General features: G+C 47.1%; 1 protein-coding gene across 1 annotated transcript in view; it reads left to right on the top strand.

Moving 5' to 3' along the window:
• Positions 1-21991: 21991 nt before the first annotated feature.
• The window catches only part of INO80 (INO80 complex subunit), a 137893-nt gene continuing 134350 nt past the window's right edge, over positions 21992-25534 (top strand). Inside the window, exon 1 of the mRNA XM_025390567.1 lies at positions 21992-22299. The gene's annotated coding sequence lies outside the window, so the exon portion shown is untranslated. The remainder of the gene's footprint in view (positions 22300-25534) is intronic.

Raw genomic sequence — 25534 nt, 5'->3', positions numbered from 1 at the left:
GGAGTGGTGAAAGGATTTCGGATCTATGGAGTCAGCTAGGTTTGCTTTTGTAAGTTTATATAATGGTTTAATCAGGATGGCAAAACCAGGTATCCAAAGACAAAAGTACCCAATCATGCCTAGGAAGGAAAGGAGTTGTTGCTTTGTAGAAGGGGTTGGAATTTGGAAGATTAGCCAGACATAATCAGCAGGGAGAGCACGTGTTTTTGTTTGTTTGTTTGTTTTGTTTTGTTTTGTTTTTTTGACAAGAGTCTCGCTCTGTCACTCAGACCGGAGTGCAGTGGCACAATCTCAGCTCACTGCAACCTCCACCACCCAGGTTCAAGGGATTCTCCTGCCTCAGCCTCCCGAGTAGCTGGGACTACAGGTGCATGCCACCATGCCCAAATAATTTTTTTTTTTTTGTATTTTTAGTAGAGACAGGGTTTCACTGTGTTAGCCAGGATGGTCTCAATCTCCTGACCTTGTGATCCACCCACCTCAGCCTCCCAAAGTGCTGGGATTACAGGCGTGAGCCACCACACCTGGCCCAAGAGCATGTGTGTTTTTATGAACAATTATGCTGAGATAGGTAACAGATGAGGCAGAAATTTGGGCTTTGGAGCAGGATATGTGATATCCCTTTGAGAACAGATGTTGGAGGAGCAGGAGGATGCCCTGTTGAGAAGATTTGTAGAGGGTGCTATAAAGTAGAAGGTCGTCAAAATATTGAATAAGGTGAGGAGCAGATGGATGGAAAGAAAGTAAATCATGAGAAAGGGTTTGACTGAAGTAATGGGGGCTGTCTTTGAAGCCTTGCGGCAATACAGTCCAGGTAAGTTGATGAGACTGATGGGTGTCAGGGTCAGTCCAAGTGAAAGCGAAGAGAGACTGGGATGAAGGGTGTAAAGGAATAGTAAAGAAAGCATTTTTTAGATCCAGAACAGAATAACGGCTTGTGGAGGGAGGTATTGAGGATAGGAGAATATATGGGTTTGGCTGGATAGACAAGACAATTTGATTGATAAGGTAAAGATCTTGGACCAGCCTGTAAGACTTGTCTGGTTTTTGGACAGGTAGAATATGACAGTTGTAAGGAGAGTTTGTAGGCTTTAAGAGGCCATGTTGGCCAGGCGCGGTGGCTCAAGCCTGTAATCTCAGCACTTTGGGAGGCCGAGACGGGCGGATCACGAGGTCAGGAGATCGAGACCATCCTGGCTAACACGGTGAAACCCCGTCTCTACTAAAAAATACAAAAAACTAGCTGGGCGAGGTGGCGGGCGCCTGTAGTCCCAGCTACTCGGGAGGCTGAGGCAGGAGAATGGCAGGAACCCGGGAGGCGGAGCTTGCAGTGAGCTGAGATCCGGCCACTGCACTCCAGCCTGGGAGACAGAGCGAGACTCCGTCTCAAAAAATAAAAAAATTAAAAAAAAAAAAAAAAAGAGGCCATGTTGTAACAGGCAGGTGATAACAGGCTTTAACTTTTTTAAAGCCTGCTGTGGGATGGGATATTGGTGTTGGGGGAGGTAAGGGTGATTAGGTTTTAATGGGATGATAAGGGGTGCATGACCGGTCGCCAAGGAGGGAGTAGAGGTGTCCCATACTTGTGGATGAAGGTAGGGAGACACGAGGGAAGGATTCAATGGAGGCTTTGAACTGGGGAAAAGGGCAGCAATGAGGTGTGGCTGTAGTCTAGGAATAATCAGGGTAGTGGATAATTTTGTTAAAACGTCTTGACCTAATAAGGGACTGGGCAGGTGGGGATAACTAAAAAGGAGTGCATAAAAGAATATTGTTTGGAAGTTTTAAGAGGTTTAGAAGCCTGGCCATCAATACTCACAACAGTTATGGGGGCAAGGGAAACAGGCCCTTGAAAAGAAGGTAATGTGGAGTGGGTAGCCCCTGTATTGATTAAAAAGGGGACGGACATACCCTCCACTGTGAGAGTTACCTGAAGCTCGGCGTCCGTGATGGTCCAGAGGACCTCTGAGACGATCGGGCAGCATCAATCTTCAGCTGCTAAGCCGAGCAGATCTAGGAAGGAGTCAGTCAGAGAGCCTTGGGCCAGAGCTCTGGGGGCTCTGGGAGTGGCTGCCAGGCAAGCTGAACAGTGTGATTTCCAGTGGGGTCCCGCACAGATGGTACACAGCTTAGGAGGAATCCTGGGCTGTGGGCATTCCTTGGCCCAGTGGCCAGATTTCTGGCACTTGAAGCAAGATCCTGGGGGAGGAGGTCCTGGAGGAAAGCCTGGCCACTGCAGTTTAGGCGTTTTGAAGTTCTTGTCTGCTGGAGATGTGGCTGGGGTTTCTCTCACAGTGGAGGCAAGTAATTGCAACTCAGAAATATGTTGCCGATTGGCTGTCTCTTCTCTATTATTGTACACCTTGAAGGCGAGGTTAATTAAGTCCTGTTTTGGGGTTTGAGGGCCGGAGTCCAACTTTTGGAGTTTCTTTCTAATGTCAGGAGCAGATTGAGTGCTAAAATGCATATTGAGAATAAGACGGCCTTCTGGCCCTTCTGAGTCCAAGACTGTAAAGCATCTCAGGGTTGCTGCTAAAGGAGCCATGAACTGGCTGGGTTTTCATCCTTTCCTTGAGTGGTTTCTTTAAGTTTGCCATAATTAAGAGATTTGTATGTTGCCTTTTTAAGCCCTTCAACTAGGCAGGAAATCATGTAATCTCACTGAGCTATACCTGGGGAATCTGCCTGATAGTTCCATTGGGGACCCTCTTGGAGAACTGCTCTAATGCCTTCCCGGAGGCCTGGCTCATGAAGCTGGTGGCTGTCCGTGTGAGATTGGGCTAGACAAAAAACTCTTTCCCATTCATCTGGGGAGAGGGTAGAAGTTAGGATGACATTTAAGTCACTCCAGGTTAAATTGTAGGACAGAGTTAGATATTGGAATTCCTGTATATATTTAGTGGGGTCTGATGAGAAAGAGCCTAAACTCTGGCTGATTTGGGAAAAGTCTGATAGAGAAAAAGGCACATGTACCCTGACTGTGCCTTCAGCTCCAGCCACCTCTGTAAGAGGAAATTGTTGGGCAAGTGGGGGAGAGCTAGTTGCGGAACAAAACTGTAAGACAGACCGGGTGTGAGGAGGGGAGGTAACAGAAGGGTTATGGGGTTGGGGAGTGGAGGCTGAAGAAGAGTTGGAGCCTTCTTCAGCCTGGCAGGTAGCGACCTGAGGAGCAGTAGTCTGGGGAGGAGGGGAGAAGTCAGATGGATCAGTAGAAAAGGAAGATTCAAAAGACTCAGTGATGCTTGGGGTTGGGACTGACGAGACAGGTGGGAGGGAAAGAAGGAGGATTTGGGATGAGTCGCATTGGGAACAGAGACTAAGGAGGGAACGAAGTGTGAAAAATGCCTGGATGTAAGGCACCTCAGACCATTTGCCCATTTTTCAACAAAAATTATCTAGGTCTTGTAGGATGGAGAAATTGAAAGTGCCATTTTCCAGCCATTTAGAACCATTATCAAGTTTGTACTGGGGCCAAGCGGTGTTGCAGAAGAAAATAAGATGCTTAGGTTTTAGGTCAGGGGAGAGTTCAAGAGGTTTATGTTCTTGGGAACACAGGCTAAGGGAGAAGAAGGAGGAATGGAGGGTGGAAGGTTGCCCATAGTGAAGGAGATAAGCTCAGAGGAAAGAGAGGGTAGAGACACAGGGGGCAGGGGGTGGTACTTGCCACCCAGGGGAGGCAGTGCTTGCCACTAAGGTGAAGGATCAAGGCAGGTGTCCCCGTGGTGATCAGACACCTCTGAAATGTGGGTGAATAATCAGGCAGGCATCCCTGCAGTGATTAAACACCAAGGGAAGACTGTCTTCCTGAGTCCATGACTGGCAGCAGAGTTTTGAGTTCACAGATAAAATGCGTCTCTTCTGTCTCTACCAGAAAGGGAAAGGAACTGAAATTAAGGAAGGGAGAGATTGAAGAGTGGAGAGATAGTGAGAGAAGTTGGAGAAGAGAGTGAAAAGACCGCTTACCCAATTTGAAGTTGGTGAGATGTTCCTTGGGCTGGTTGGTCTGAGTACCCAAGGTCATAGGTGGATCTCCTCACGGAGTGAGGATGAGGACAGAGGACCAGTCTCCTGAAGGAGTCCCCTTGTCCCAGGTCTTCACCACCAAATGTCACGCACATCCATGTGAAGAGACCACCAAACAGGCTTTGTGTGAGCATAAAGCTTTTTAATCACTTGAGTGCAGGTGGGCTGAGTCTGAAAAGAGAGTCAGCAAAGGGTGGTGGTATTATCATTAGTTCTTACAGGTTTGGGATAGGCAGTAGAGTTAGGAGCAATTTTTTGTGGGCGGGGGTGGATCTTACAAAGTACATTCTCAAGGGCTGGGAGAATATTAAATGTACTATCTTAAGGGTGGGGAGGATGTACTGTATAAAGTACATTCACAAGGGTGGGGGAATATCACAAAGTACATTATCGCAAGAGCGGGGAGGGTGTATTGTCACAAAGTCAACCAATCAGTTAGGGTGGGGCAGGAACAAATCACAATGGTGGAATGTCATCAGTTAAGGCAGGAACTGGCTATTTTCTCTTCTTTTATGGATCTTCAGTTGCTTCAGGCCATCTGGATGTATATGTGCAGGTCACAGAGGATATGATAGCTTAGCTTGGGCTCAGAGGCCTGACAACTGCAACCTCCGTCCCCCAGGTTCAAGCAATTCTCCTGCCTCACCCTCCTGAGTAGCTGTAGTTACAGGTGTGCACCACCATGCCCAGCTAATTTTTGTATTTTTAGTAGAGATTGGGTTTTACCATGTTGGCCAGGCTTGTCTCAAACTCCTGTCCTCAGGTTATCTGCTCACCTTGGCCTGCCAAAGTGCTGGGATTTTTGTTTTGTTTTGTTTTGTTTTGTTTTGTTTTGTGAGGTAGTCTCACTCAGTTGCCCAGGTTGGAGTGCAATGGCGCAATCTTGGCTCACTGCAACCTCTGCCTCCTGAGTTCAAGCGATTCTCCCACCTCAGCCTTCCAAGTAGCTGAGATTACAGGTGCCTGCCACCACGCCCAGCTAATTTTTGTATTTTTAGTAGAGACGGGGTTTTGCCATGTTGGCCAGGTTGATCTTGAACTCCTGACCTCAGGTGATCCACCTGCCTCAGCCTCCCAAAGTGCTGGGGTTACCGGCATGAGCCACAGTGCCCGGCTCATGATAGGTTTGATGACTATGAACTCTCTTCATCAGACAGTGTGTTCCTCCATCTGACAATATCTTGATTTTCCATTTACCCTTGAAGGACATTTTCACTGGGTATAAGATTCTGAGTTGTCAGTTCTTCCGTCATTAGAAAAATATTTTGCTACTTTCTTCTGACTTCCATGGTTTCTGACAAGAAATTCACTGTCATTTGAATTGTTTTTCCTCTATAAGTAATGTATTATATCTGTCATCTTGGTGTTGACTTCTAGTGATTATCTTTTTTCATTCGGTTTAAGATTTTCCTGGTTCTTGGCGATTCTGCATGGAAACTTGGACATTTTCACATTATATCTCAAAATAAGACTCTAATCTTATTTAACATTTTTTTTTTGAGATGGAGACTTGCTCTGTTACCCAGGCTGGAGTGCAGTGGTGTGATCTTGGCTCACTTTAACCTCCGCCTCCTGGGTTCCAGAGATTCTCCTGCCTCAGCCTCCCGAGTAGCTTGGACTACAGTCACCCACCACCATGCCAGGCTAAATTTGCTATTTTTTAGTAGAGACAGGGTTTCACCATATTGACCAGGCTGGTCTTGAACTCCTGACCTCATGATCCACCTGCCTCGGCCTCCCAAAGTGCCAGAATTACAGGTGTGAGCCACCGCACCCATCCTAAATCTATTTTAGTTGGCTTTCTCTGACACTATTCCAGCCTGGGAAGAGGAGGATACAATCTCATTACCGTCATGTAGAGGGAGACGTCCAGATTCCCCACTTGCTCTACATTGACATGAGGGCTGGAGTTCCAGATAACCACTTGGTCTTCACTGATGCTATGGGGTAGGGGCCCTTGTTATTCCCAGATGTTAATGAAAGTCCTGGTTCCCTCGGCCTTTCCCTGCTTAGCAGAGGTGTTGGACACCTTGGTACAGTCTTCAATAGTAGAAGTCTAGGCTCTTCACTCAGCCTTTGATGACAAGAATATTGGCTGGGCCACTTTTTATGGTGGTATTTAGAGTAAAGTAGTTATTGTGTAAAAATATTCTGTCTTACTAGGCTGTACCTTTCCTGGTGGTGTGGCAAGACAGACAACTTTCATTGGGGCCTTTTTGTCATATGCATTGGTTTCAGTGGGCTAATTTTTGTATTTTTAGTACAGATGAAGTTTCACAATGTTGGCTAGGCTGGTCTCAAACTCCTGATCTCAGGTAATCCGCCCCCCTCAGCCTCCCAAAGTGCTGGGATTACAGGTGTGAGCCATGGCACCTGGCCCATAGTTGCTAACTTCTTTAGATCCAAGTCTGAGATATGAAACAAAAAGAAAACACAAGGAGGGCCAGGCATGGTGACTCACACCTGTAATCCCGGCACTTTGGGAGGCCGAGGTGGGTGGATCACCTGAGGTCCAGAGATCGAGACCAGCCTGACCAACATGGAGAAACCCCGTGTCTACTAAAAATTCAAAAATTAGCCGAGCATGGTGGCGGGCATCTGTAGTCTCAGCTACTCGGGAGGCTGAGGCAGGAGAATCGCTTGAACCTGGGAGGCGGAGGTTTCAGTGAGCCAAGATTATGCCATTGTACTCCAGCCTGGGCAACAAGAGTGAAACTCTGTCTCAAAAAAAAAAAAAAAAGAAGAGAGAATATAAAAAGGAAACACAAGGAAAACACAAGGAGATCACCACAGTGTTGCTCCTTGAGCCCTGAAGGTTCTTCCTGGTCTCTTTGTTTTATACTTTTCAGAGTCTTTTTGTTTTTCTTCTTCTTCTTTTTTGAGACGGAGTCTCGCTCTGTCGCCCAGGCTGGAGTGCAGTGGCACGATCTGGGCTCACTGCAAGCTCCGCCTCCCAGGTTCACGCCATTCTCCTGCCTCAGCCTCCCGAGTAGCTGGGACTACAGGTGCCCACCACCTCGCCCGGCTAGTTTTTTGTATTTTTTTTAGTAGAGACAGGGTTTCACCGTGTCAGCCAGGATGGTCTCGATCTCCTGACCTCGTGATCCGCCCGTCTTGGCCTCCCAAAGTGCTGGGATTACAGGCTTGAGCCACCGCGCCCGGCCACGGGTCTTGTGTTCAGAGTCTTGTGTTGAATTTCAATATAATGTCTAGGAGTTTTAGTTGCATTTAGTGGGAGGACTAGGGGAAAATTTGTCTACTGTGTCGTCCTCAAAACTCTGTTTTTGCAAGTTAATGTATCTCAATTTATTTCTCTGATATTCCTTCGTGATTAGATTTGGGTTAGATTAATTTAGCTGTAATTCTGCAGAAGTGATGCTGAGTTCTTTTCAGTGCATCATATCAGAAAGCACGTTATCAATTAATATCATTATCAGCCATGTTAACTTTGTTACCTTTGATCACTTGGTAAAGGTGATGTTAGCCAGGCTTCTCCACTGTGAAGTTACTATTTTACCTTTTATACTGACTAAGTATCTTGTAGGGAGATAGTTGAGATTGTGTAAGCATCCTCTTACTCCTTAAACTTTTACTCACTAGTTTTAGCATTGTACAGTGTACAGTGATACACCGATAATTGAATCAGTTATTATGATGGTTATCAAATGGTGATTTTCCAATTCCATTACATCTTCTTCACTTACTATTTTCCATTTTCCTGAAAGAACTTTCTTGCCAGGAGTGGTGGCTCATGCCTGTAATCCCAGCACTTTGGGAGGCCGAGGCGGGCCAATCCCTCGAGGTCAGGAGTTCAAGACCAGACTGACAAACAAGGAGAAACTTTGTCTCTACTAAAAATACAAAAAAATTATCTAGGCATGTTAGTGCATGCCTGTAATCGCAGCTACATGGGAGGCTGAGGCAGGAGAATCGCTTGAACTCAGGAGGTGGAGGTTGTAGTGAGCTGAGACTGCTCCACTGCCCTCTAGCCTAGGCAACAGAGCTAGATTCTGTCTCAAAAAAAAAAAAAAAAAAAAAAAAATGGAATTTCTCTTCTCCATCATTCATTCATTCATTATAAATTAATTAATTAATTTATTTATTTATTTTTTGCGATGGAGTTTTGCCTTTGTTGCTCAGGCTGGAGTGCAATGGCAGAATCTCGGCTCACAGCAACCTCTGCCTCCCGGGTTCAAGCAATTCTCCTGCCTCAGCCTCCCAAGAGGCTGGGATTACAGGCACATGCCACCATGCATGGCTAATTTTGTATTTTTGGTAGAGACTGGGTTTCTTTATGTTGGTCAGGCTGGTCTCGAACTCCCGACCTCAGGTGGTCCGCCCGCCTTGGCCTTCCAAAGTGCTGGGATTACAGGCATGAGCCACCGTGCCCGGCCTTTTTTTTTAAGATGGAGTCTTGCTCTGTGGCCAGGCTAGAGTGCGGTGGCACAATCTTGGCTCACTGCAACCTTCACCTCCCAGGTTCAAGTCATCCTCCTGCCTCAGCCTCCCATGTAGCTGGGACTACAGGCACGTGCCACCATGCCCAGCTAATATTTTGTATTTTTAGTAGAGACAGGATTTCACCATGTTGGCTGGGATGGTCTTGATCTCTTGACCTAGTGATCCATCCACCTCGGCCTCCCAAAGTGCTGGGATTATACCAGTGAGCCACCATGCCTGGCCTGTGCCATACAGTTTTAAACAACCAGATCTCATATGAACTCAGACAGGAACTCACTTATCACCAAGGGGATGGTGCTACGCCATGTGTGAGGGATCCACCCCCATGATCCAGTCACCTCTCAGCAGGCCCCATCTCCAACATGGGGACTCACATTTCTTTTTCTTTTTCTTTTTTTCTTTTTTCTTTTTTTTTTTTTTTTTTTTTTTGAGACGGAGTCTCGCTGTGCTCCCAGGCTGGAGTGCAGTGGCATGATCTCGGCTCACTGCAAGCTCCGCCTCCCGGGTTCACGCCATTCTCCCGCCTCAGCCTCCCAAGTAGCTGAGACTACAGGCGCCCACCACCACGCCCGGCTAGTTTTTTGTATTTTTAGTAGAGACGGGGTTTCACCATGTTAGCCAGGATGGTCTCGATCTCCTGACCTCGTGATCCGCCCGCCTCGGCCTCCCAAAGTGCTGGGATTACAGGCTTGAGCCACCGCGCCCGGCCTTCTTATTTTTTTTGAGATAGAGTCTTACTCTGTTGCCAGGCTGGATGAAGTGCAGTGGTGCGATCTTGGCTCATTGCAACCTCCAACTAACCTCCAACTCCTGGGTTCAAACAATTCTCCTGCCTCAACTTTCCAAGTAGCTGGGATTACAGGCGCCCGCCACCACACCCAGCTAATTTTTGTATTTTTAGTAGAGATGGGGTTTCACCATCTTGGCCAAGCTGGTCTCAAACTCCCGACCTCGTGTTCCGTCTTCCTTGGCCTCCTAAAGTGCTGGGATTACAGGCATGAGCCACCGTGCCCGGCCCCGGAACTCACATTTCAACATGAGATTTAGTAGGGAAAAACATCCAAACCAAAGTCTTTCATGGCATTTTTGTTATTATAAATTGTATTTTCAATATTTTAACTTTCAATTGCTTGTTTCTATTATATGAAAATATAATTTTTTTTTTATACAGTTGAGACCAACACAGGTTTGATCTGCACAGATCCACGTATCTTTCTACGAATTTTCTTCAGGTCTGCCGCCACTGAGACAGTAAGACCCTTCTCTTCCTCCTCCTCCTCAGCCTACTCAGTGTGAAGGCAGTGAGGATGAAGACCTTTATGATGCTCCACTTCCACTATTAAACAGTGTGGTATTTGAACTAGGATTCATTCCCCTCCTCTCCCCTTCCAGTTCAGCCAAGTGGAGACTCCACTCGAGGGTGGTGCAGCCAAGAGCACGGGCCTTCCTCTCTCCCCAGCTTCCAGTTGGAGAGCCATCTTCCTGGTAAGGGCAGGATGTCAGCAGTTCTCTTCCAGCTCCCAGCTACCTGTTGCTGACACCAAATTCTGGGCAAATGTGCCGGGATCCTTTCTGCTGCCTAGCCCCTGCTGTGGGACAGAGGCTGTACCTTGGGTGTGGCTGTGCTGAGAACACTGAGCCATTCATTGCTCTAGGAGTGGCTCTGAAGGTGGTGGTTCCACACCGAGGCAAACCAACACCTGTGGCTTCTCCACCACGTCCACTGAGCTCTCAGCTCCTAGGCAGAAAGATCATTTGGAGAGAATTATGGCATTGTCTCTCCCACACTCCAAAGACTTGGCCTAGAGATTTTGCCTGGCAGGAGAAGCAGGTTTTAAAGCAAGTATCTCCTAAAAGAAATGAAAAAAAAAAAAAAAAAAAAAAAAAGCAAGTAGCTCCTAACCTCTTCCCAGAAGAACTGACTTAATTTGCAACAGAGTGTGGGAGAATTTGAGCCTAAGCGTTCTCTCAAAAATAGTGGAGGTTGTGATGAGGCAATTGGGAGGAGTCATTGGATATATAGACTAAAATGTGGGTTGGCTAGTGTGCCCAAGAGAACTGGAAAGGTAGACATTTGTGAGAAACTTGCCTTGGGACTGAACAAATCTCAAATCTTAAAAGTTGACCTTGACAACCATCTCCTTAAAGGAGCCTGACTTTGATTGGATTATTCTGTGAAGCAATTTGTGACCAAGGGCATTATTGAAAGGAACAGAGCAATCAGTGGTGAATGGAATTTAATAACTAGATGTGTTCAGGAAAAAGACACTGTCAAAAAGATCCCTGCCAAAATCTGTCATCCCAGATTGTGGGATGGTCCTGAGTGACCAACATCAGAGGCTTAGAACTGTTGGGAGTAGGAAGCTGGGTGCAGTGGCTCACGCCTGTAATCCCAGCACTTTGGGAGGCTGATGCGGGCAGATCACCTGAGGTCAGGAGTTCAAGGCCAGCCTGGCCAACATGGCGAACCCCGTCTTTACTAAAAATACAAAAATTAGCTGGGCATGGTGGTGTGTGCCTGTAATCCCAGCTACTTGGGAGGCTGAGGCAGGAGAATCGCTTGAACTGGGAAGCAGAGGTTGCAGTGAGGCAAGATGGCAGCACTACACTCCAGCCTGGGTAACAGAGTGAGACTCTGTTTCAAAAAAAAAAAAAAAAAAGAACTGTTAAGAGTAGGGAACAGGTTGCACTGAAGCATTCCACGTAGTCACTAAACAAACAATCAAATAACAGGACCGGCCCTTTAATAGCAGATCAGTACCCATAGTTACTATATTACTTATTTATTATTTATTTACTTTGACAGGGTCTCACTCTGTGGGCCAGGCTGGAGTGCAAAGGCATGATCATGGCTCACTGCAGCCTTGATCTCCTGGGCTCAAGCAATCCTCCTGCCTCAGCCTCCCAAGAAGCTGAGACTACAGGCATGCACCACCATGCCCGGCTAATTTTTATATTTTTCATAGAGATGGGGTTTCACCATGTTGCCCAAACTGGTCTTGAACTCCAGAGCTCAAGCAATTTGCTCGCCTCAGCTTCCCAAAGTTCTGGGATTACAGGTGGGTGCCACTGTACCTGGCCTAATATTTTAAATATGCCAGTTTCCCATAAACAAATTATGATACTTATAAAAAAACAGCGAACTATGATCCATACACTGGAAAAAAGCAGGAAACATACACTGCCTGCAACTGCAAACAGATGTTCCATTTGAAAGGTTTCATGGTACCCATTATAATACTTTCAAAGAACTAAAGGAAAACATGGTTTGTGAAGGAAAGTAGGATAACAATGTCAAATGAAGTAGAGATTATATCAATGAAGACATAAAAATTCTTTTTTTTTTTTTGAGACAGAGTCAGCCCAGGCTGGAGTGCAGTGGTGCTATCTCAGCTCACTGCAAGCTCCGCCTCCCAGGTTCAAGCCATTCTCCTGCCTCAGCCTCCTGGGTAGCTGGGACTACAGGCGCCCGCCACCACACCCGGCTAATTTTTTGTATTTTTTAGTAGAGACGGGGTTTCACCATGTTAGCCAGGATGGTCTCGATCTCCTGACCTTGTGATCTGCCTGCCTCGGGCTCCCAAAGTGCTGGGATTACAGGTGTGAGCCACTGCGCCTGGCCAAAAATTCTTTTTTTTTTTTTTTGAGATGGAGTCTCGCTCTGTTGCCCAGGCTAAAGTGCAGTGGCATGATTTCCGATCACTACAACCTCTGCCTCCCAGGTTCAAGTGATTGTCCTGAATAGCTGGGATTACAGGTGCCTGCCACCATGCCTGGCTAATTTTTGTATTTTTGGTGGAGACGGGATTTCGCCATGTTGGGCAGGCTGGTCTTGAACTCCTGACCTCAGGTGCTATGCCTGCCTCAGCCTCCCAAAGTGCTGGGATTACAGGCGTGAGCCATCGCACCAGACTGAAGACATTCTAAAAAAGAACTCCATAGAATTTCTGATGTTGGCTGGGCTCAGTGGCTCACACCTATAATCCCAGCACTTGGGAGGCTGAGGCAGGTGGATCTCTTGAGCCCAAGAGTTTGAGACCAGCCTGGACAACATGGTAAAACGTAAATACAAAAACTAGCTGGGCGTGGTGGTGTATGTTCCTTGTCCCAGCTACTTGGGAGGCTGAGGTGGGAGGATCACTTGAGTCCAGAACGTCAAGGATTCAGTGAGCTGTGATTGTACCATTGTACTCCAGCTTGAATGACAGAGTGAGATCCTGTCTCAAAAACAAAACAAAACAAAAAAACAGAAAAAAGGAATTCTGATGTTGAAAAACACAGTAACTGAAATGAAAAAGTCACTAGTAGGACTCAATTTTTGATCTGAATTATCGGAAGAACGAATTCACTGTCATGAAAATAGGTTGACATATTTTACGCAATCCAGGGAACAGACAGAAAAGTGAATGCAGAAAAATGAACAGAGCCTCGGAGACTCATTGGACACCATTGAGCATACAACAAAATACATAATAGGAGTACTCAAAAGAAGGAAAAGTACTCAAAGGAGGGAATAAAATCATGTCTCTATGTTTGATTTTTAATAACAGTGGCAAGACCATTTAATGAGAAAATAAAAATTTATATTTTTATTTTTTAGTTGTAAATATCTTCTATAAACGAATCATTTTTTAACAAATGGTTGGCCGGGCGCGGTGGCTCAAGCCTGTAATCCCAGCACTTTGGGAGGCCGAGACGGGCGGATCACGAGGTCAGGAGATCGAGACCATCCTGGCTGACACGGTGAAACCCCGTCTCTACTAAAAAATACAAAAACTTAGCCGGGCGAGGTGGCGGGCGCCTGTAGTCCCAGCTACTCGGGAGGCTGAGGCAGGAGAATGGCATAAACCCGGGAGGTGGAGCTTGCAGTGAGCTGAGATCCGGCCACTGCACTCCACCCTGGGCGACACAGCGAGACTCCGTCTCAAAAAAAAAAAAAAAAAAAAAAAAAAAATGGTGCTGGATATTCATATGCAAAAGAATGAAGTTGGGGGCCGGGCGCGGTGGCTCAGGCCTGTAATCCCAGCACTCTGGGAGGCCGAGGCGGGTGGATCACGAGGTCAGGAGATCGAGACTATCCTGGCTAACATGGTGAAACCCCGTCTCTACTAAAAATACAAAAAACTAGCCGGGCGTGGTGGCGGGCGCCTGTAGTCTCAGCTACTTGGGAGGCTGAGGCAGGAGAATGGCGTGAACCCGGGAGGCGGAGCTTGCAGTGAGCCGAGATCACGCCACTGCACTCCAGCCTGGGAGCACAGCGAGACTCCGTCTCAAAAAAAAAAAAAAAAAAAAAAAAGAATGAAGTTGGAGTCTTACCTCACTCCATATACAGAGATTAACTAAAAATTGGACATAGACCTAGATGTCAGAGCAAAACCCAGAAAATTCGTAGAAAAATACAAGTAAATCTTTACAATCATAGATTTGGCAATACATTATTTTTTTCTTTGAGACAGGTTTTCACTCAGTCACCCAGTCTGGAGTGCAGGGGTGTGGTCAAAGCTCACTGCAGTCTTGTCCTCCTAGGCTCACATTTTTATTTTTAGCTGAAAAAAAAAAAAAAAATTGTATTTTTAGTTCCGGCCTCCCAAGGAGCTAAGACTACAGGTGCATGCCACCATGCCCAACTAATATTTCTATTTTTTGTAGAGAAGGGATCTCACGTAGGCCGGGCGCGGAGGCTCAAGCCTGTAATCCCAGCACTTTGGGAGGCTGAGATGGGCGGATCACGAGGTCAGGAGATCGAGACCATCCTGGCTAACACAGTGAAACCCCGTCTCTACTAAAAACTACAAAAAACTAGCTGGGCGAGGTGGCGGGCGCCTGTAGTCCCAGCTACTCGGGAGGCTGAGGCAGGAGAATGGCGTGAACCCGGGAGGCAGAGCTTGCAGTGAGCTGAGATCCGGCCACTGCACTCCAGCTTGGGCAACAGAGCGAGACTCCATCTCAAAAAAAAAAAAAAAAGAGAAGGGATCTCACTATGTTGCCCAGGTTGCTCTCAAATTCCTGGGCTCACTTGATCCTCTTGCATTGGCCTCCCAAAGTGGTGGGATTACAGGTATGAGCCACTGCACCTGGATGGCTATTAATTCTTATATATGACATCAAAAGCATGAGTGATCAAAGCTAACGTAGGTAAAGTGAACATCAAAATTAACTTTTCTGGCCAGGCACTGGGGCTCACGCCTGTAATCCCAGCAGCTACTTGGGAGGCTGAGGCAGGAGAATCACTTGAACCCAGGAGGCAGAGGTTACAGTGAGCCGAGATTGCGCCATTGCACTCCAGCCTGGGTGACGAGAGCAAAAATCCATCTCAAAAACAAACAAAAAAATTACCTTTTCTATTTCAGAGGACCCCAACAAGAAAGTAAAAAAACAACCTATAGATGAGAGAAAATATTTGGAAATCAGAGTTCTGAAAAAGAACTTGTATCTTGAACATGTAAAGAACAATTACAACTTAAAAAGAAAAATCAATTGTAAAAATGGGCAAAAGATTTGCATAAAACTGTCTTTTTTTCCTTCCCTTCCCTGCCCCTCCCTCCCTCCCTCCTTTTTTTTTTTTTTTTTTTTTAAGATGGAGTCTCACTCTCTCACTCAGTCTGGAGTACAGTGGTTCAGTCTTGACTCACTGCAATCTCTGCCTCCCACGTTCAGGTGATTCTCCTGCTTCAGCTGTCTGAGTAGCTGGGACTACAGGTGTGCGCCACCACACCTGGCTAATTTTTGTATTTTTAGCACAGACCAGGTTGGCCAGGCTGGTCTCAAACTCTGGACCTCAGGTGATCTGCCTGCCTCAGCCTCCCAAAGTTCTGGGATTACAGGCATGAGCTATTGCGCCTGTCCTTTTTTTTTTTTTGAGACGGAGTCTTGCTCTGTCGCCCAGACTGGAGTGCAGTGGCCGGATCTCAGCTCACTGCAAGCTCCGCCTCCCGGGTTTACGCTATTCTCCTGCCTCAGCCTCCCGAGTAGCTGGGACTACAGGCGCCAGCCACCTCGCCCGGCTAGTTTTTTGTATTTTTTAGTAGAGACGGGGTTTCACCGTGTTAGCCAGGATGGTCTCGATCTCCTGACCTCGTGATCCGCCCGTCTCGGCCTCCCAAAGTGCTAGGATTACAGGCTTGAGCCACCGCGCCCGGCCCTGTCCTTTTTTTAAAATTATTTTTTGAGGAGGTCTTGCTCTGTTGCCTAGACTGGAGTGCAGTAGCACAATCTCAGCTCATGCTGGAGCCTCTATCTCTTGGGCTGAAGTAATCCTCCTACCTCAGCTTCTTGAGTAGTTGGGACTACAGGCATGTGCTACACTCCTGGCTAATTTTTGTATTTTTTTGTAGAGGTAAGATTTTGCCATGTTGCCCTCACTGCTCCCAAACTTCTGGACAGAAGCCATTTGCCCACATTACCCTCTCAAATTGCTGCAATTATAGGCACGAGCCACTGCACCCAGCCTAAACCAATTCTTTTTTTTTTTTTTTTTTTTTTTGAGACGGAGTCTTGCCCTATTGCCCAGGTTGGATTACAATGGCATGATCTTGGCTCACCACAATCTCTGCCTCTTGGGTTCAAGCGATTCTTCTGCCTCAGCCTCCCGAGTAACTGGGATTACAGGCATGCACCATCATGCCTGGCTAATTTTGTATTTTTAGTAGAGATGGGGTTTCTCCATGTTGGTCAGGCTGGTCTCGAACTCCCGACCTCAGGTGATCCACCCGCCTTGGCATCCAAAAGTCCTGGGATTACAGGCATGAGCCACTATGCCCAGCCCAAAACGGATCTTTTATTGTAGTAACTGCAAACTGAAAATTCTGCAGACATTTGAAACAGGGTCAGTGAGTTGGGACTCAGGTGAGCAGGAAAGATGTGGGCAGGTATACTGTCCCTAAAGGGTGAAGCTGTGGTTCACTTCCATTTAGCTGTTGCACAAGCATCGCTACATTGTCCTAGTTTTCAAGAAAAAAAAAACTCAAAACAAAAATCACACATCTGAAGGCCAGTTATAGACAAAGACCAGTTTCTGTCCCTTGCTTTAATGCTTAAAATGCATGTGTAGCCAGGTGTGGTGGCTCACGCCTGTAATCCCAGCACTCTGGGAGGCTGAGGTGGGCGGATCATGAGGTCAGGAGATCAAGACCATCCTGGCTAACACGGTGAAACCCCGTCTCTACTAAAAATACAAAAAAATTAGCTGGGTGCGGTGGCGGCACCTGTAGTCCCAGCTACTCGGGAGGCAGAGGCAGGAGAATGGCGTGAACCCGGGAGGTGGAGCTTGCAGTGAGCCGAGATCGTGCCACTGCACTCCAGCCTGGGCAACAGAGCGAGACTCCATCTCAAAAAAAAAAAAAAAAAAAAAATGCATATGCATCCCGTTTATTCCCAGCTGAATGCACTTGTTCTTCACCTGCCTGTTTTCCCTGGAATCTCAGATAACAATGAGGATGGTGATAACTATTTGCTCAGTGGAATTGGTGGTTGGTGGGCACAGCCTTATGGTTATTATTGTTCATATTGTTGCCATCTCTGTTACATCTGATAAACTTTTTTTTTTTTGAGATGGAGTCTCCCTCTGTCACCCAGGCTGGAGTGCAATGGCGTGGTCTCAGCTCATTACAACCTCCGCCTCCTGGGTTCAAGGGATTCTACTGCTTCAGCCTCCCAAGCAGCTGGGATTACAGGTGCACACCACCGTACCCAACTAATTTTTGTATTTTTAGTAGAGACGGGGTTTCACCATCTTGGCCAGGCTAGTCTTGAACTCCTGACCTCAGGTGATCCACCCACCTTGGCCTCCCAAAGTGCTGGGATTACAGGTGTGAGCCACCGCGCCTGGCCCCCCCTTTTTTTTTTTAAGACCGTCATTGTTAATATTCATTGTGTGCTTGAAAAATGATTGAAATTCTGAGTTTAACAGTTTAAGCTTTTCCTTTGTTCCTTTTTTTTCTTTTCCTTTTCTTTTTTTTTTTTGACAGAGTCTTGCTCTGTCACCCAGGCTGTAGTGCAGTGGTGCGATCTCAGCTCACTGCAACCTCCACCTCCTGGGTTCAAGTGATTCTCCTGCCTCAGCCTCCCAAGTAGCTGGCATTACAGGCATGTGCCACCAGGCCTGGCTCATTTTTTGTATTTTTAGTAGAGACGGGGTTTCATCATGTTGGCCAGGCTGGTCTCGAACTCCTGACCAAGATCCACCGACCGTGGCCTCCCAAAGTGCTAGGATTATAAGCATGAGCCACCGCACCTGGCCACAACAGTACAATTTCTTTCTTTCTTTTTTTTTTTGACATGGAGTTTCACTCTTTATGCCCAGGCTGGAGTGCAATGGCACGATCTCAGTTCAGCGCAACCTCTGCCTCCCGGGTTCAAGTGATTCTCCTGCCTCAGCCTCTTGAGTAGCTGGGATTACAGGCATGCACCACCACGCCTGGCTAATTTTGTATTTTTAGTAGAAACGGGGTTTCTCCATGTTGGTCAGGGTGGTCTTGAACTCCCAACCTCAGGTGATCCACCCGCCTCAGCCTCCCAAAGTTCTGGGATTACAGGTGTGAGCCACTGTGCCCAGTCAATAATACCTAACCCTAACCTAACCTCGTTTCTAAAACGAGGAAGTCAGCATTGATACAATACTATGAACCACATTAAAAAACTTATACAAGTGTCATCAGTTTTTCTACTGATGTCCAGTTTCTGTTCCAGGTTCCCTCCTAGGACTCCACGTTGCATTTACTTGTTATTTCTCCTTAGTCTGTAGGTCTCTGAGGGTCCTTGGGTCTTTCCTTGTCTTTCGTGACCTTGATGGTTTCGAAGAGTATTGATCAATTATTTTGTGGTATAAGTCCCTGAATTTGAAATAGTGTGGTGTTTTTTTCATGAATGGAATGTGGTTATGAATATTTGGTAAGAATACCACAGAAATTATGTTGGGTCTTTCTCAATGCAAAATATTAAGGAGTTCAGGATGTAAACATATCTTATTACTTGTTTACCTTGATTGGTTGGTTAAGGTGGTTTCTGTTGAGTTTCACCACTATAAAGTTACTGTCTTTCCCTTTGTGCTAAAATGTATCTTGGGTGAGACACTTTGAATCTATGCAAATCCTGTTTCACCACAAATTTTTAACCACTATTTTAGCATCCCTTAGTGGATCTTGTCTGCAGCAGTGATTACTGTAGTGTTTGTCTAACGGTGAGTTTTGTTATCCCTCTTTCCTTCCACATTTACTAACTAAATTCTACTCTAAGAAAGAGCATTCTTTTCTTCTTTCTTCTAATTTATTTATATTAGTATTTATATCAGATATTTACTTATATCAGAATGAATATTAAAATTAATATATATGGTTCAGCTATGGTTCATGATCCAGTGCTATTATGATTTACTTTGTTGCCTTGGCCATTAGGAGTTCTTTCAGGTTGCTTTCTGTGGTTTCTAGTTTGTTTTTTTTTTTTTTGAAACAGAGTTTGCTCTTGTTACCCAGGCTGGAAACTTTGCCATTTCTGCCTCAATCCTGCTACATAATTCCCACTCCTTCCCTTCTTCCATTCTCCTCATGTAAGAAATCAATCGCATTAGTTCCTGGCCAAAACTTTTTTTTTTTTTAATTATTATTATTTTTTGAGACAGAGTCTGGCTCTGTCGCCCAGGCTGGAGTTCAGTGGCCTGATCTCGGCTCACTGCAAGCTCCGCCTCCCGGGTTCACGCCATTCTCCTGCCTCAGCCTCCCAAGGAGCTGGGACTACAGGCACCCGTCACCATGCCCGGCTAATATTTTCATACTTTTTTAGTAGAGACGGGGTGTCACGGTGATAAACAGGATGGTCTCGATCTCTTGACCTCGTGATCTGCCTGCCTCGGCCTCCCAAAGTGCTGGGATTACAGGTGTGTGTGACAAAGTGGGGTAGCATTTGCATATCACCTACACATCCTCCCATACACTTTAGATAATCTCTAGATTACTTATATCAATACAATGCAAATGTTATGCAAATGATTATAGTGTATTCTGAAATGAGTTATTATTTATTTTTTGAATATTTGGTAGAAATGGGGTCTTCTTTTGTCGCCCAAGCTGATCTCTATCTAACTCCTGGCTTCAAACGACACTCCAGCTCAGCCTCTTAAAGTGCTGGGGATTACAGGCCTGGCTAATTTTTGTATTTTTAGTAGAGACGGGGTTTCACCGTTAGCCAAGATGGTCTCGATCTCCTGACCTCAAGATCTACCCCGTCTCGGCCTCCCAAAGTGCTGGGATTACAGGTGTGAGCCACTGCGCCCGGCCTTTTTTTGAGTATTTTTGATCTGCTGTTGGTTGAATCCATGGATACTGAACCCGCAGATATAAGGGCCAACTATATATTGTACTTTTGCCTTCAAGCACATTTTTTTTTTTTTTTTTTTTTAAAGACAGTCTTGCTCTGTCGCCCAGGCTGGAGTGCAATGGCTAGATCTCGGCTCACGGCAACCTCCACCTCCTGGGTTCAAGCGATTCCCCTGCCTCCTGAGTAGCTGGGTGGATTACAGGCGCACGCCATCATGCCCAGCTAATTTTTGTATTTTTGGTAGAGATGGGGTTTCAAGGTTGGTCAGGCTGGTCTCGAACTCCTGACCTCGTGATCTGCCCACCTCGGCCTCCCAAAGTGCCGGGATTACAGGTGTGAGCCACCGTGCCTGGCCATGCATTTAAGCAAATGTAAGGTGTTTTTTTTTTTCTTTTTTTGTCCTTGAGACAGAGTCTCTCTCTGTCCCAGGCTGGAGTACAGTGGCTCAGTCTCGGCTCACTGCAACCCCTGCCTCCCAGGTTCAAGAGATTCTCCTGCCTCAGACTCCCGAGTAGCTAGTATTACAGGTGACCGCCACCACGCCTGGCTAATTTCTTTCTTTTTTTTTTTAAGTAGAGATGGGTTTTCGCCATGTTGGCCAGGCTGGTCTTGAACTCCTGACCTCAAGTGGATCCACCCGCCTCGGCCTACCAAAGTGCTGGGATTACAGCCACCGCGCCCGGCTTGCAAATATAACTTTTTTTTTTTTTTCCTTTTGAGACGGAATTTCGCTCTTGTTGCCCAGGCTGGAGTGCAATGGCGTGATCTCGGCTCACCGCAACCTCTGCCTCCAGGGTTCAAGCGATTCTCCTGCCTCAGCTTCCCAACTGGCTGGAATTTCAGGCATTCGCCACCACGCCTGGCTAATTTTATATTTTTAGTAGAGCTGGGGTTTCACCATGTTGGTCAGGCTGGCCCGAACTCCCGACCTCAGGTGATCCGCCTGCCTGACCTCCCAAAGTGCTGGGATGACAGGCGTGTGGCATCGCGCCCGGCCACAAATTTAACTTTTTAAAGGTCAGTTAACTCAGCACAAGAAGGCTACTTGATGACCGTAATAAAGTACTTTTCGGTTAAATGCTAAGGGCCAGATTGAAATGGATTAAACAATGACACCCAAAGGAACTGAAATAACAGCACATTTAACTTTTAGAAAGTTCTAACTGTTATCTACACCTAGGCCTTACACTAGGCAATTCTCACCACACATCCTGGTGGTTGGGTCCATTACGTGTATTACGTTTTCTCTTTCGTAGAGATGGGGTCTTGCTATGTTGACCAGTCTAATGGACTGCTCTAAGACGTTTGGCCTGAGGTGATCCTTCCAGGCAGGAGGATCACTACAGGCCAGGAGACTGGGACCAGCCCACTAGACTGGGCAACATAGCGAGACCCCAAGTTTAGTAAATGTGGGTGGCAGTGGACTCAAATTGTAGAGTTGGCACAGGTAAAAGTTATTATTCACTTTTCAAAGGCACACTGTATGGATGTGAGAACAGGCTGGCATTTCCGATAACAGGTCTGCGTGTTCCCAAGTCCTTGTATCCTACAACCTTCACATAGACATCTTATCTAACTATGCTGTCTTACCTAAAACCTCTAGGGCTCTTGGTCCCAGAGTCTAAATGGGAGCCCCAAACTAATCACTGTATGGTAGTCGAACTTCCCGGCACTTCCCCGACAATCTACAACCCCATCCAAAGGGGTCAGAAACTGGTAATAAAATACCAGCTATGAGCTTCTCCTTCCCCTCAAGAGATCTATCAATTCGGCTGCACCTTCCCACCTCTAGCCTGCGCGAACAAATATCCCAGGATCCCGGGCGGTTTCGATTGACGTTACTTCCGGGAAAAGTAACCTTGCTTCGGCGGTTGCGGGCCTGAAAAGCTCTCGCGACATTTCGTCCCGCGAGATCTGCTTGCTCACTGTAGCGATGACATCCTCCTCCTCCTCCCCGCCGCCTTTCGGCAATCTTCGCCAGTCCCAGCCCCGACCAATCTGTACTCAGATGGCATGGATCAGGGTCTCCCCTCGAACCCCGGTTCGCACGGGGCGTCAGGTGGCAGCGGCGGGGTGCGAGCTGCGCGAGGCCGACGGCAGCGGCACTGCGGGTGGCCACGGGCAGGCGACGAGCAGTGAGTGTGGGCGGGGCGGGGGTAAGCCACCCGTGTAGCGGCTCGATTGTTCTGGCCTGGCTATGGCGCCTCTCCTCCCCCCCGCCATGGCTCCCCGTGTCCCTGCTCCGCTCCTCTCAGTGAGTGAAAGTGGCCGCCGCCGCCGCCGGCCCAGCGCCCGCAGCCGCCTCAGCGCCGCCGCCATCTTGGGGTCCCAGGAGCCGCGGAGGGAGCGAGCTAGGAGCGTCCACGCCCAACGCAGTCACCGTCCCACGGCCTCAGAGAGCGAACCGCGGCTCCACCGTCGGCGGGGCGACCCCCCCCTCCGGACCCCGCCCGCACCCCGCCCCCCCTCCGCCGCCGTCGCGGCGGCGGGGCCAGGCGGCCCGAGGTGAGGCGACTAGACGTGGGCGGGCGAACGGAGAGGGGGTTGTGTATGTCTTGTTGCGCCCCTCTCTGCGGGCGACAACTGGGCCGCGTCTTAAAGGGGCCGTCGCCCCCGGCCCTTGCATTTGTTGGGGTTAGTATGGAGGATGGGTGTGGACACTCCCCGCAGGGTTGGGACCTCGGTGACTAGGGCCTCGTCCTTCCCGTCTCATATCTCTGGAGACCGGGGGTCATGCGGTGACCTCAGCTACCTGAGGAAGCCCGTGGGGCGCCCACACGTGGGGAGTGTGTTAGACCAGGTGCACGTGGGACCCGGTGGGGCGGTGTCGGGCTAACACGTGTGTAGGTTTGGGGGTGGGCAGGGGCAGGGCGGAGGCTGGAAGGCCTTGAGTGGGAACCCCGTGAGGGTTGTATATCTGTCATTTTAAACAAATGAGATCTAAGGGCTTGTTAGTGTAAGTGTCAATTTGTAAGGGGCAAGTTAAGATATGGTTGAATGGTGCACGCTGCTGGCTGGTGGGTTAGGGCAGGCTGACACCTGCATAGACTTAGGAGTGTCTAGATGACACCCCTTCTGGTTTTTTAGGTTTTTGCAGAGCGACTAGGAAAGTGTCATCCTATTTTGACACTTCTTCTTGAGCTTGCTAATGAAAAGTACTACTTCCGTAATCTCCGAGGCTGGAAGCCCCCTACAGTTTAGGAGTGACAGAGCCTAGGAAGCCACTTACTATTCTAGTTAACAGCCAACTGTGCCTGGAATTCTTTGATTCACACACTGTCTCTAGTTTGATGTACTTGTTAGAAATGGGGGAAGGAATTTGGAGGTTGACCTGGCTAACGTCACAGGTTAGTTTTCCAGTCAGTGACTTTCATTATTTCCTTCACAAAATTATTGTGGCTTTTCACTGGCAGTTTAAATTAAGTAATAGCTTTATTGAAATATGATTCAAATACCAAAAGATTCAGGTTTCTAAAGTGTATAATTCAGTGATTTTCTAAAACTATATTTATTAAGTTCTGTAGCCATCAACCACTATTTTAATCACCCTAAAATTAATCACCCTAAAAAAGAATCTCTGGAAGCCATTTAGCAGTCACTCCCCATTCCCTCTCTCTCCAGCCTCAGGTAACCACTAATATATCTTCTGCCTAGATTGCCTAAAAAAAGAAACATACAACATGTATCTTTCTTTGCCTGGTTTGTTTCACTTAACATGGTGTTTTCAGGGTTCATCCATGTTGTAGCATATATCGGGACTTAATTCTTTTTTTTTTTTTTTTTTTTGAGAATGAGTCTCACTCTGTCGCCCAGGCTGAAGTGCGATGGGGCGGTCCCGACTCACTGCAACCTCTGCCTCCCAGGTTCAAGCGCTTCTCGTGCGTCAGCCGAGTAGCTGGGATTACAGGCGGCCACCACCACACCCGGCCAATTTTTGTATTTTTAGTAGAGACGTGGTTTCACCATGTTGACCAGACCTGTCTCAAACTCCTGACCTCAAGTGATCGGCCTGCCTTGGCCTCCCAGAGTGCTGGGATTACAGGCATGAGCCACCGCACATGGCCTCATTCGCTTTTAATGCCTAATAATATTCTGTTGCAGTTGCATTTTATGTTTGAAATTTCCAAGCTGCTCCTCCTGTAAAACAATTTGAAATCATTATGTGTGGTAGAAGTTGCATACCTTCTAGACTTTAAAATGAATTTTGTTTTTAAGGGATTAAATTCCATCGTTTTTGTTTACTGTGTTCTTTTCCTCTACATTTTATTTCAGTAGAAACTGAATCAATTTTTGAAAGTCTGTAAACTGTGATAGGAAATAATTGTAGTGAGCACAAATGTGATTAGAAAAGTTTATGACTAATAAAAACATTTTGAGTACATCAAGGTGGAAATGTGATTAAGCCAAAGCAACAAATCAAGAGCTATGATGCTGGGTATGGTGTCTCACGCCTGTAGTCCGTTACTCAGGAGGCAAGAGGATCACTTGAGTCCCTTGTGAGCTATGATTGTGCCAGTGCACTCAAGCCTGGGCGGAGAGCGAGACCCTGTCTCTAGAAACAAAACAATACAAATTATAAGCTGTGGTATTAGAAGTTCACTTAATGAAAGTTTGTTGGCTGGGTGCGGTGGCTCATGCCTGTAATCCCTGCACTTTGGGAGACTGAGGCAGGTGGATCACCTGAGGTCAGGAGTTCGAAAACAGCCTGGCCAACATGGTGAAACTCTGTCTCTACCAAAAATACAAAAAATTAGCTGGGCGTGGTGGCACACACCTGTAATCCCAGCTAGTCAGGAGGCTGAGGCAGGAGAATCGCTTAAACCTGGGAGGCGGCGGTTGCAGTGAGCCGAGATCACACCACTGCACTCCAGCCTGGGCAACAAGAGCAAACTCCATCTCGACAAAACAAAACAAAACAAACAAACAAAAAAACTGGCTAGGGGATTTTATATGTCAGCCTATAAATTCACATTAAATAGGCTAGGCTTGGTGGCTCACACCTGTAATCCCAGCACTTTGGGAGGCCTAGGCAGGCGGATTGCTTGAGCCTCAGGAGTTTGAAATCAGCATGGACAACATGGCAAAATCCTGTCTTTACAGAAAGTACAAAAATTAGCTAAGCATGGTGATGTGCACCTGTAGTCCCAACTACTTGGGAGGCTGAGGTGGGAGGATGGCTTGAGCCCAGGAGGTGGAGATTGCAGTGAGCCGAGATCGAGCCACTGCACTCCAGCCTGGGCGACAAGAGCCCAAGCTGGCTCGACAACAACAACAACGACAAAATACACATGAAATGTAAATGCTAGGACGCAGTGGATTTTAGAGTGGACAGAGTGGGTTAGTGTTAATAGGAGACCGAGTTTTTGTAGGAAAACAGTTGAAAAGTTTCTATTTTTTTTTTTGAGATGGAGTCTCGCCCTGTCACCTGGCTAGAGTGCAGTGGCACGATCTAGGCTCACTGCGGCCTCTGCCTCCTGGGTTCGAGAAATTCTCCTGCTTCAGTCTCCCAAGCAGCACATGCCACCACGCCTGGCTAATTTTTGTATTTTTAATAGAGACGGGGTTTCACCGTGTTGGCCAGGCTGGTCTCGATGTCTTGATCTTATGATCTGCCTGCCTCGGCCTCCCAAAGTGCTGGTATTACAGGTGTGAGCCACTGTGCCCGGCCAACTGTTGAAAAGTTTTAAAGTTGGATCTTAAGTATCAAAATCTTGATATGATAGGCTATAGCATGTAGAGA

This window comes from Theropithecus gelada, chromosome 7a (assembly GCF_003255815.1).
Source record: "Theropithecus gelada isolate Dixy chromosome 7a, Tgel_1.0, whole genome shotgun sequence".
Taxonomy (NCBI): Eukaryota; Metazoa; Chordata; class Mammalia; order Primates; family Cercopithecidae; genus Theropithecus; species Theropithecus gelada.
The sequence above is the reverse complement of the archived record's forward strand: the minus strand, read 5'-3'. Positions and strand labels throughout refer to the sequence as shown.